Source organism: Poeciliopsis prolifica, unplaced genomic scaffold (genome assembly GCF_027474105.1).
Source record: "Poeciliopsis prolifica strain line A6 unplaced genomic scaffold, Auburn_PproV2 SCAFFOLD270, whole genome shotgun sequence".
NCBI classification, from domain to species: Eukaryota; Metazoa; Chordata; class Actinopteri; order Cyprinodontiformes; family Poeciliidae; genus Poeciliopsis; species Poeciliopsis prolifica.
In genome coordinates, this window is record NW_026562645.1 from 13,672 (window position 1) to 24,854 (window position 11,183).

The window sequence follows — 11,183 nt, forward strand, 5'->3', positions numbered from 1 at the left end:
CAAGAAAGAGGTTTATGCGTAGTCCTTAAAAATGGGCACTTCAGAAGTTTCCAGGAACTACAGCAAGACTTTGCTCTAAGAACTCAAGATCACTTTAGATATCTACAATTAAGGGACTTCTATAACAAAGAGATAAAACACAAAATAGACCAAATGAAAATGGAATTGTCAAAATGCTGATCGATACCTATAAGGGTAAAAAACAAACAGTGTCCTTACTCTACACTGAAAAAAATAAGTCATGGATGAACATAAAAAAAATTTGGAAAGGATTTCCACCTGATTACTTTGCTTTATTTCAGCACCATGTACTTGTGTTACTCCTATTTAAAGCAAATGTGTTAGGTCACCTAATTTATTAAGATTATTCCAATGTAAAGCAAATGTGTTGGCTCCACTTGTTACAATGGTGATTCAATGGGTGATTCTAAATCAAACATGTTGGCTCAACGTAATATTGTGGTTATTCTTATATAAATAAAATGAGTTGGCAAAACATAATTCATTAAGGTTGTTCTAATTTAAACCAAATATGTTGGCTTAACCAGAATTATGGTAAGGAATGGATGATTGTAAATCAAATGAGTTGGCTCAACTCCATTCATTAAGGTTATTCAAATTCAAATGAAATGTGTTGGCTCAACATATGTTTTAAAGGTTCCTTTAACTCAGTTACTATAGCATGACCCAGTGTAGTGCAATACAGCCCGCCCAACTAATCTGCAATGTTTAGACCAAATCATTGATGTAACTTCATTAAGATGAATGTAAATCTAGTTGAAAACCACCTTATTTTACAGTGGTACCTTCACACTACCTGATTCAGTAGGTCCAACTCACTAAAAGCAAGTTAGCTCAACAAATATGCTTCATGCTAAAAGACAGCTAGTTAATCGTGTGGAAATCCTTTCCATTATTTTATGACGTTAATTCAAAGACATATTTTCAAGCGTTAATCAAGCATTTTAAGATAGCACTAGGTGAAAGTGTAGGAAGAACACTCAACAATTAGAAAAGGTACAACACAATTGTATTTTCAGAATTGTTATACATCGTTTTTTTACACAGCACAAAACACAGCTGAGTTGGACATTGAAATAAAAAAAACAACTACAAAAAGGTTACAGTTTCATTTCCCAGCCAATTCTTTACAACATAAAACATGTCAGTATAGTTGCTCAACTTAGAGAACTGTAACAATATAAATCTTTTCTACTGCAGACTTTAAACACTCATTTTCCATGTGAAACTTTGCTCAACTTAGCAGCGAGTTTCATATTGAGAACTTGTGTTTTCTTTGATAAGTTCTTTCCATCCAATTTCATTATTATTTTCTGTATTACTTCAAAGGTATGCTTGAGTTACTGAGCAAGTTGAGTGCTGAACGCACTAAACTTGAGGGTAGCTCAAGTTTAGTGCATAGATTAGTCCCAGCAGCATCACTATTGCAGAAGATACACTGCCCAAGCTGTTCATAACTTCCACCTCCTCCAGGACAATCCCAACATCCAGATGTGCATCGGCAGCCTCTGCACCCTCTGCTCAAATGACGATTCCGAGGACAGCCTCGGCTTTGGCCATTTCTGCGCATTCATCAACGTCCTAAGGGAGTTAGGGAAGGGTATTGGGGGAGAGACAATTCACATGTAATTAAATAAATAAATTAAGACTGACATTGATTGAGTCACTCATGGACCTTAGTTGGTGAAAGTATTTTAACAACTCTTAGGAGTTCTATTGTAAACACAAAGAGAATTTAACATACCATGTACTCCCTCACCAGCTTCTCTGGATCTTCATTTAGGTACACACAGACATTTGAGGATGCACTCTCGTCTGACCTCAGCAGTGTCTTCCTAAATATGCAGATCAAAAAACAATGAGAACAATCTCAAAACTCCAGCAGTATAGGTTCACACACTTGAAAACATAGCTACATTCAAAGGAAGTGACAACAAAAGTGATCAGTGGCTTGCAGTCTATTTGAAAGATATTTAAAATTGTTAGTATCCCTTCATTATGCCATGACTAAAATGGAGTTTAACATCTCATTTAAACATCTAACTGAAGCTGTTAGAGGTTTAAATAAAGACATGAATATATCACCAAAGAAATATGTGAAAAGTACAGAATGGTCAACACAGTCTATATCCTTCTACTTAAATGAATATGCAAAGCATTCCATGTCTTACAAGTACATGGACAGTCTATGTGTGGGCATGGATAACGTCGCATATGCCGGTGTTTAAGTGTAAAATGTTTTAACAGGTCATATCTACGAGACAGAGAGAGACTACACTCCTTACATTTCCACATCCCCACGCAAATAAAGACAAATAAAACAGACTGGCCAAATAAATGTTTAGCTGAACTCTAGCTCTATAAGCTCTCTAACACTACATTCAGTCACTTTAGATCTGGCAAAACTTACTATTAGCCACTGAAATCTATAACTTGATAGCCGATGAGCCCCTTGACCAGTACTTACGCAGGTGGATTACAGACAGGTGATGTTCTGAAAGAGATCAGATATATTTTCAGCCATTAAAATATGCAATTCATACTGAACTGAGTTGTATCTTTTAGTACAAGTCCCTTGAATGCCTCATGAATATAACCACTGGACACTTGTATGCAAGCACATATGTGCAGAACAATGGTGAATTGAACATGGTAGAAAGCAATAGTAACAAAGGTCAAAATGAGCACAAACAATCAACACAAAAAACATCAACATTTCAAAATTAAACCAATGAACTTCAATATTGTTTCTGAGCTACAATTATTTGGGGACAACAAAGAAGAGTCCAAAAAACCCCAACATCTTTACAGCAGAGGAATATGTATTTTAAAGAAAAAAAATAGAAAGCTCAAGTCTGTAATAATGGATAATCCATTGAGAGTTTTAGCCTGACAAAATATACAAGAAATCCATAACTAACAGGTATTTTAGGAACATTTAACAAAGCTCAGAAAGCAATGCTTTCTGCAGGTTTCACCGACTGAAATGTAGGACTTTTTATTATTACCATAATTAATTAAGAATCTCGATGATGATAGAAAGGTACCAAAGTGTGTGTGTGTGTATCTACATTTACCTCCATAGTAACATTACTGAAATAGAATTAAAATAGTTAGAAATAGACTGATGTTAGATCAGTGTGTTAAAAATCCACTAAACCTCCAGGGAGCTCAGGAGGAGCAAAACTGTGACATTTCCGGGGTCCATTTGTGTCTCTGGCAGCAGCTTTGTGACCCTTACACTACATATGGCTCTGCAGAGTTTTTTCGCACAGAATGTACCTAACATGGTGCGGCGATAAATGTAAACAAAAAGCTATCTGCCTTAACCTAACCGACTTAATCTACAGAACATGAAATAATGTGACACAAGTATGGAACAAGTAGAAAATGGTGCAAATGGTAGAGAAATTTTAAGTTACATATTTTTATATGGATTTAGATGAAAATAGTTTGACTCTTACCTTCTTCAAATTAAGTAGATGCACGCCAGGAATCTCCCCTCTGCCCTTGAAAAAACCCAACAAGGTGCCAGCCAGTTATCTCGCGTGATTTTCCGTAATCTCTTGATGTCGCTGGATCCTCTTCAGCGGGAGATGAGTCTGACACAATAGCGCTTTGGAACTGACGTCACTGTGTTTTTTTTTATTAGATTAACTTTGACAAATATTGATATTGAATAAAATAAAAAAAAAAAACATATATATATATATATATATGTTTAAAATATATATATATATATATATATATATTATATATATAATATATATATATATATATATATATATATTATATATATATATATATATATATATATATATATATATATATATATATATCTTGGCACAGCCAAGATACTGCGCAGGACCCTCAAGCTCCCAGGCCTCTGGTAGAGCCTGGGAGCTTGAGGAATTAGATGTATTCAAGTTGAGATAACGTCATTCAATCACGTTAGTTCAGTTGAGAGAAAAAACCGATTGTCTCGCGTGTTCTCGCGTGATATCCCGTGATCTCACTCGTTGTCGTCAGCACAATATCAGTCTAACTATAATGAATCATGTTAGCTCAACATGATTCAATTTTATAAATGTGAAGTCGTGGAATATCTTGTTTATCCAACATGATTTTATCACGTTTTCGCTTCAAACCCAACATTATTGTGTGAAAGGTACATGATATTTTTTTGTTAATGTAATACGCCCCGACGTTCTTTTTTTTTTTGGCGGAAGATCTAGCTGACGTAATTGAATCACGTTATCTCACCTTGAATACATTTTATTCCATTTGCGAGAAAAAACCGATTGTCTTGCGTATTCTCGCGTGATATCCCGTGATTTCCCGTAATCTTGCGTGAACTTGCGTGATATCGCGTGATCTCACTCGTGGTCTTCAGCATAGGATCGGTCTGACTATAATGAATCATGTTCGCTCAACATGATTCAATTTTATAAACGTTGAAGTTGTGGAATATCTTGTTTATGCAACATGATTGTATCATGTTTTTGGCTCAAACATGCAATTATTTAGTTAACAGTACATGATATTCTTTTGTTAATGTGATAACCCCTGAGGTTCCTTTTTTACAGTGTATAAATATCTGTTAGAAAATAGAGGCACTAATACATTGGATATTAAACAAAATGGGAAAGGGAATTGGAAATTCTGTTGATGGAAGACGACTGGTTGAATATCTGGAAGACCCAAATTATGACATCCTCTTCCAAAATTTGGGGAGAACATTGTTGGAAGAATATAATCTGATTTTTATAACACCCAAAATTACCAATAAATTCAAATCTACTGTTCAACCGTGTCGGAGAGATTGTGGAGTATTTAATGTTAACCATGCGCATATTTTCTGGCTTTGCCCTAGAATTACAGTTCTGGAACGAAATACACAAAAAGATTGTAATAATATTAGGTTACACAATACCTAAGACTGGTCTGGTTTTATATCTTGGCCTTTTGGACGATGTTATACTTAATACTGACGGCTATTTGTTTAAAATTCTGTTGGTGGCTGTCAGAAAGGTAATAACTAGGAAGTGGTGCCAATCTGAACCTCCCACCACAAAGGAATGGATACAGACTGTGAACTTTTCATTTGAGATGGAGATTCTAACACATAGACTGAGGACACAAGAAGAGCAACGTCAGGATGAATGGGAAAAATGGACAAACGTCACATCAACACTACAGGACTAATTTTGGGTATGAACGGTCCCCTTGTTTTTGTGTTACTAAAATAAGAGTCTTCCTCCAGTTTGTAATATTTGTTTTGATTGTTCTGTATTTTTTGTCTCTTATAATTTCTAAGTTTGACTTTTCTTTTTGATTGTACTCTGAAAATTTCAATAACAATAAAGTTATAAAAAAGAACTCATCCATCCATCATCCATCCATCCATCCATCCATCCATCCATCCATCCATCCATCCATCCATCCATCCATCCATCCATCCATCCATCCATCCATCCAAAGTGGGGTCGGAAGCCTTTAAAACCACAAAATAAAATCGGTATATTTTTCTATGTAAACCCTGGTGCTTTAAATATTTCATTTAAGTTGTAATACCCCGCAGATATTCATTTCTATCTACCCGTTGGTTCTCAGGACATGACAAAACTAAAAAAGGTTTTAAAATAAAGCAACTTAACAAGTCATAATTTAAATAGACCATATTGGGAGCCATTTCAATCAATTATTGTTTGTGAGAAATTTTAGTAAGAGGAGTTACTCTTTGGAGCTTTTTTAAATTTAGTACCTTAAATATTTGTAAAGATGTAGCAGAAATTAGATCAGTGAGACTGAATAAAACTCTTTGAAGCAACACTTGAATTTTAGTTTTATTTCTCAATAAGTTGGTTACTGAGAAAAACACGTTTGATGTGCATTACCAGTCATTTCTGGTCCTGCAGCTTGAATGTGATTTAAAAACTTTCAAGACCACATTTTACGTTGCACATTACGTTACGTTACACATTCACTGTAACTTTGCCGACCTCCACTCCTAAAATCGGTCTTAAGAAATTTTTCTGTTTATGGAAAATTGAGATGGGATTTACACCTTAAAAATTAAATTCACCCTAAAAACAATAATGGCTAATTGAAAAAGAAATGAGGTAGCGAAGCCGGGCGGATGGACAGAGTTTCTGTCTCTGCTGCTGCCTCATGTCACATGCGGCTGCAACTTAATCAGCCATCCGTTACTACCATATATGGGCATAGCGCTTCCTGCGGCCCCACTTCAGCACCGCCGCTTTGTGGTCGGGCACGATTCTCGTGAAGGAGCTCACATGAACGCGCGTGCCTAACATGGCATCTAAAGCACGTCATGGCAGTCAGTCAGGTTTCTGCTCAAAAGTGAAAAGAAACGAGAGGAGACTGGAGCAGATATGCCTCAGCTTTCCAGTCCGTCCAAGTTCAGTTCTCTCTGGTATCTTCTGGTCTTTTATGTTGTTTTTGTTTGTTTGTTTGTTTTTTTGTTTGTTTAATGTCACAGTAGTGTTTAACTCCTTGATAATAAAATGTTCTGCATCTGCTGCTCATTGGAGTTGGGGGTGGGTGGAGGCACTGAAATCAAACCCAGCAGCTTTTGTTAACAAGAACAAGAAAAAGCAAGTTTTCATTCGTACTTTGTTAGCTCTTTCTCTGCTTCATATCAAGGTGCACTTTTAAAAAATCCATAATTACAATAAACAATTTTATAGATAAACAGATTGTTTATTATCGCATCTACAGAAAGAAAGAAGCTGATTCCACAGACACTCTATCCGACGCTAAACCTGCAGCATGCACTTCAGCCCACTGCTGTGGAGGCGGGTCTTTCCCGCCGGACAATGCCATTATTTCAGCCCTTAGTCAGGAATGTCAGATTTCACAGGCCACTGCCCTCTTCCGAGCGTCCAACACTGCACCTCCAAAGAGGCTCGCCGCCTTTAACCTTTTCCCACCCCATTCTCTGCACACACAACTGCTCCGTCTCACCCAATCAGCGCAGCATATGGATCACCTTTCTCCTCCTCTTATAGAACTTTTCCCACGTCAACAGCAATGACTTTTCCAGTCAGGCTTGATTTCCTGCTCGGTGGAAATCTTTGGCTCCTGTAAGTAGGCTAATTTCTTTGCTGAACTGCTGGTGTTGTGAATGATCTCCACTGCACCTCAGCAGATCACATATGTTTAAACTGGAGCTGTTTCTATTTCCCCTACAGTTGATAATACAGCTGCAGCGGAGATAGCTGTTGCTGCCTTATGTTTATATATTCGTTCCTTGCAACACAAGAAGAGCAAGCAGCTCCTCAAAGGCGGGTAATGACTAAATTGTGAATGGAAAGGAGAATTTGTGTTCATTGTTAAAATTTAACTATACAATGACAGCCCCTTTCATATTCGACCAATCATGGAGGTGATGGGATAAATTTTCTACCAATGAAAGCAGACAGAAGAGGTAAATTGAACCAATGACATACTAGTATTCAAATAAGGAATTTGTCTCTGCAAGAGCTGAATGTCAACTAGTCAAAGATGGAGTCCAAAGCTGGGAGTCCGAAACAGCGTTTTCCCCGACCAGGAGTCGCTGCGGCGGACTGTTAGGACGGCTGTGCGAGAAGAAGGCGGTGAGGGCGTGCTGCAACTGTCCGCTGAGCCCACCAACAGTGCTCCACTGAGCCTGTGCTGGGTGAGCCGGAGACTACAGACCGGCCCTGTCAGCGCCAGGTATCGTTCCGCTGGCCGCTGTGGAGGGAGGAGATGGCATGCAGCTCGCGCACAGCGTGGGAGCTGTTGGGTCTGACTGACCACGGCGGAAATTTCAGGAGCAGTTGCTGCTCTCAACTGTGGAGCTGCTATTGTGTGCGCGCGCATTAATTTGAGTGAGATTGAAGTAAAAGCGTGCAAGAGAGAGCATGTTGACAAAGCTAGTGATTGACAGGTAGGTAATAGTCTTCCTCTCTTTCTCTTTCTTTCTTTCTTTCTTTCTTTCTTTCTTTCTTTCTTTCTTTCTTTCTTTCTTTCTTTCTTTCTTCTTTCTTTCTTTCTTTCTTTGTCAAACCTAACTTAGTCTTAAGGTCCACCGCTTTTCCAGATATTAAAGTAGGATCCAGGGGTACACAAAAGACCTCTCACCCCCTAGAAAGATGTTTCTTAAATAGTCAATAGATAGCTTTAATAAGGTAGTTATTAAAGCTTTCATAATTTAATAATTACATAATTCTCTGTTTAGAGTTTGCTCCTTACAGGAGACGGTTTTATAAAACATGTCAACATTTGGCTTCTATAATTTCATAGAAGTCCACGATTCTGAGCTGCTATTTGCTGTTGCAGAGTGGAATAACGAGGGTGTGGAATGTTAGCATGTTTATGTGGAAAAGAGGGTCTTAGAAGAAATGCTCAGTTCAACTGTGCTTCGTTGTGGATGTGGCCCGGAGCCACATGCCCTTGTGTTTGTTTGAGTTGCGGATGGAAGTGTAGGAATGTGAGCTCTGAGCGTGGCTGCAGCGTGTCGGGCTCGATCTGTTGGGACAGGAAAGCACGAAGAAGCGGCAGCAGCTTCGATGAAGCAGCCGTGTAATCTTGCTGTCCTGTCGGGGCAGAAATTCCATATCTCCGAGTTTCCATGTAGCGTTTGTAGCCTAGCCTGTTGTGCTTTGGACGACATGGAGTCTGGTCGCTGCCTGTGGTCAGAACTTGTTTTTTTGTTGTTTTTTTTTGCTGTCGCTGCATGGCTTGATTATGAGGGTCCTGGCAGTAAAATAGTTCTGCAGCTGATTGGAAACGGCTACTGACATTGGAAATAACAAAGTCCCCCACTCACTGCCTTCCGCCCCCCTCTTCTCTGCGCCTACTCCCCACACCACGGTTTCCTAAAAGGGTTTCACGTTGCCACTTTGGCTAAAGGGACAGGAATAGTAGGTATTAAATGAAAGTCTCTGGTATTGTATCTCGGAATGTGCTCTTTGCCCTATATATGTTTCCTCCTCCCTCGTTTCCTCCCAGCAGAGCTCAGCTACTGCTGCAGTCTATAGGAAGAGCTTCGCCTGTTTCCATGCCTGTTTCCCTGCAGTTTAACGCTGACTGGAACAAATCCATAGATACATGGTCTTCTAATATTCTTTTGTGTAGAAATGATACCATGCAGAGCGTAACAGCACCCTCCCCATTTGCATAGATTTTATGCTCTTTTTGAGGCCTGTGCATTTAACACTAGGAGCACACAGTAGGCTTTTTAAGCCTGTTTTGGTTGTTTCACGGCTGCTTGTCTGTTGCAACATGTTAATCATGATAGCTGCAAGGAGGCTTGCTGCAGCTCCCATCACTGTTGATGGAGGTGAGGTGTTGCATGCTGGTGTTCCTGTGAGAGTTTGATGCGCTGAATAGAGACCATGTAGTTCAAAGCCCTTTTTCTGTTGTACTACTGTGAAATCACATGAGCAGTGCAATATTAAAAGGGCATTGGCTCACACACACTGCCATCTTGGCCCTTCCTGCTGTAAACTTCAAATTATTGTTTACACAGAAATAAACGGTGCTGAATTGCTACTGAGTTGGAATGATTGGACAATTTTTGGACACTTTATTTTGTGGTTGACTGTTGTGTATTCACAGATCAAGGTATGTGTGTGTGGCACTGCTACTCCTCTTGTTTTTTTGTGAGTCTGTGTGCCCCAGCATGCAGAGGTCAGCTGCTTTGACAATGTTGCACTACTGTATCATGCGCTAAAGCAGTGCAATAGTATTGTCATAGCATTTGGCCTTTGTCCTGCACTACAGCAGCCGGACCACACAGATTGTTGAAAATGAAAACAAACTGATAAGAAGAAGGTTTTCTGGTTTTTACAGTGTAGCTCCATCTATTAAACTGGAGCCATTTTATTGGGCTATTTTCAGAGGGAGAGGATAAATAAATTCTGAATATTTGTTTTATGTTCTCCTAATTTTAATTTCTTTGACACAAACATAGTTTAGTTTTTACAGTGAAATGAAAGTTGAACTGTGAATTTACTGTTAGTTGTAAGGTTATTAAGAAAACCTACATTTGGAATTAAAATTTTATTTTTTATATTTACAACACAATAATGTATTTAATACAACGACAGTGGCATGGAGACACATTCCTTATTTTGGACATTTTATTTAGACTCTCTGGGGCACTCATAGGTTGTTCAGACAGGAAGAGTATGTGGCTTTTCTATTCAGCCGTGTTCCATTATCAGGCTGTATTTTACCCCAGGAGATATAGGCCTCCTGGACCACGCCTCCTAAAAAAAGAACATTTTGTTCACAGAACTACACAGGTTTGCATTGCAGACCACGTGTCACATTAAGTAACAAGCTCTGAGGTCAACTTACTCAACTTCTTGCACATTTTTAAGGCGGTGTAATGTGTTGCTACATGCTGGCCCACAGTGAGAAATCAGTTCTAAGCTGGGTCGGATTTAATTTGGATTTTCTGATCAGATTTTTTAAAGGTTTTACTCTTTGGATTGAATCAGAAGTAAATGACTGAATTATGAAATCTCATTTTAGACATAAGCTTAACTTCAGTGCCTATTTTGTTTGTGAAATTTGTTTATTTATTTCTAACACAATAAATGTGTAATTGTTGTAAAAATAGGAGATAATTTTAAGGTGGCCAATCTGAATTCTGCTACTTTGTATTTAAACATACAATTCAAAGAGCAAGAATACCATGGCCTTTGACAACTCAAATGTTTGTATTTTCATTTAATCACAAAGCAAAAAAACTAACCAGATCTTTTAAAGAAAATACATAGCATAATTAATAGTTTTTGCTATGACTGCAAACTTTCAGCTGTGATTTTATATTTAATTTCAAACACAATTTATAGAGTAAAGAGAGCATGTGCATGTGTTTTGTGTAGAAGAACATGTGAGTCTATAGAGGAATACTACAGTCCATTATAATTCTGTGTGTGTATGTATATGTGTGCGTACACTCCTGCAGACCTCCCCCGAATTCCTTCACCCCGTCTTTCAGTCAACTTTTCAAAGCATAATTTGAATGTGAAGGCTTCAAGAAGTCACCACGTGGGTGGGAAAAAATGGGGTAAGTTTCCTATTTGGGACAGGTCGTAGGGGGGATGGGGCTCCTTGTGAGGAATGTGGAGGGCAGGGCTGCTCTGAGAGAGGAAAGGGAGGGT

The 11,183-nt window shown here is 38.4% G+C and overlaps 1 long non-coding RNA gene across 2 annotated transcripts; it reads right to left on the minus strand.

Moving 5' to 3' along the window:
- Positions 1-1,012: 1,012 nt before the first annotated feature.
- On the minus strand, positions 1,013-3,662 carry LOC129357635 (uncharacterized). 2 transcript variants are annotated; one of them, XR_008605536.1, is made up of 4 exons: positions 3,486-3,662; positions 2,432-2,515; positions 1,766-1,856; positions 1,013-1,602 (listed from the first exon to the last, which is right to left on the minus strand). It is a non-coding gene; the product is annotated as an uncharacterized LOC129357635 (long non-coding RNA). The 2 variants fall into 2 exon arrangements; XR_008605537.1 differs by having other exon boundaries at positions 2,489-2,515; positions 3,486-3,575.
- Between the last annotated feature and the right edge of the window lie 7,521 nt (positions 3,663-11,183).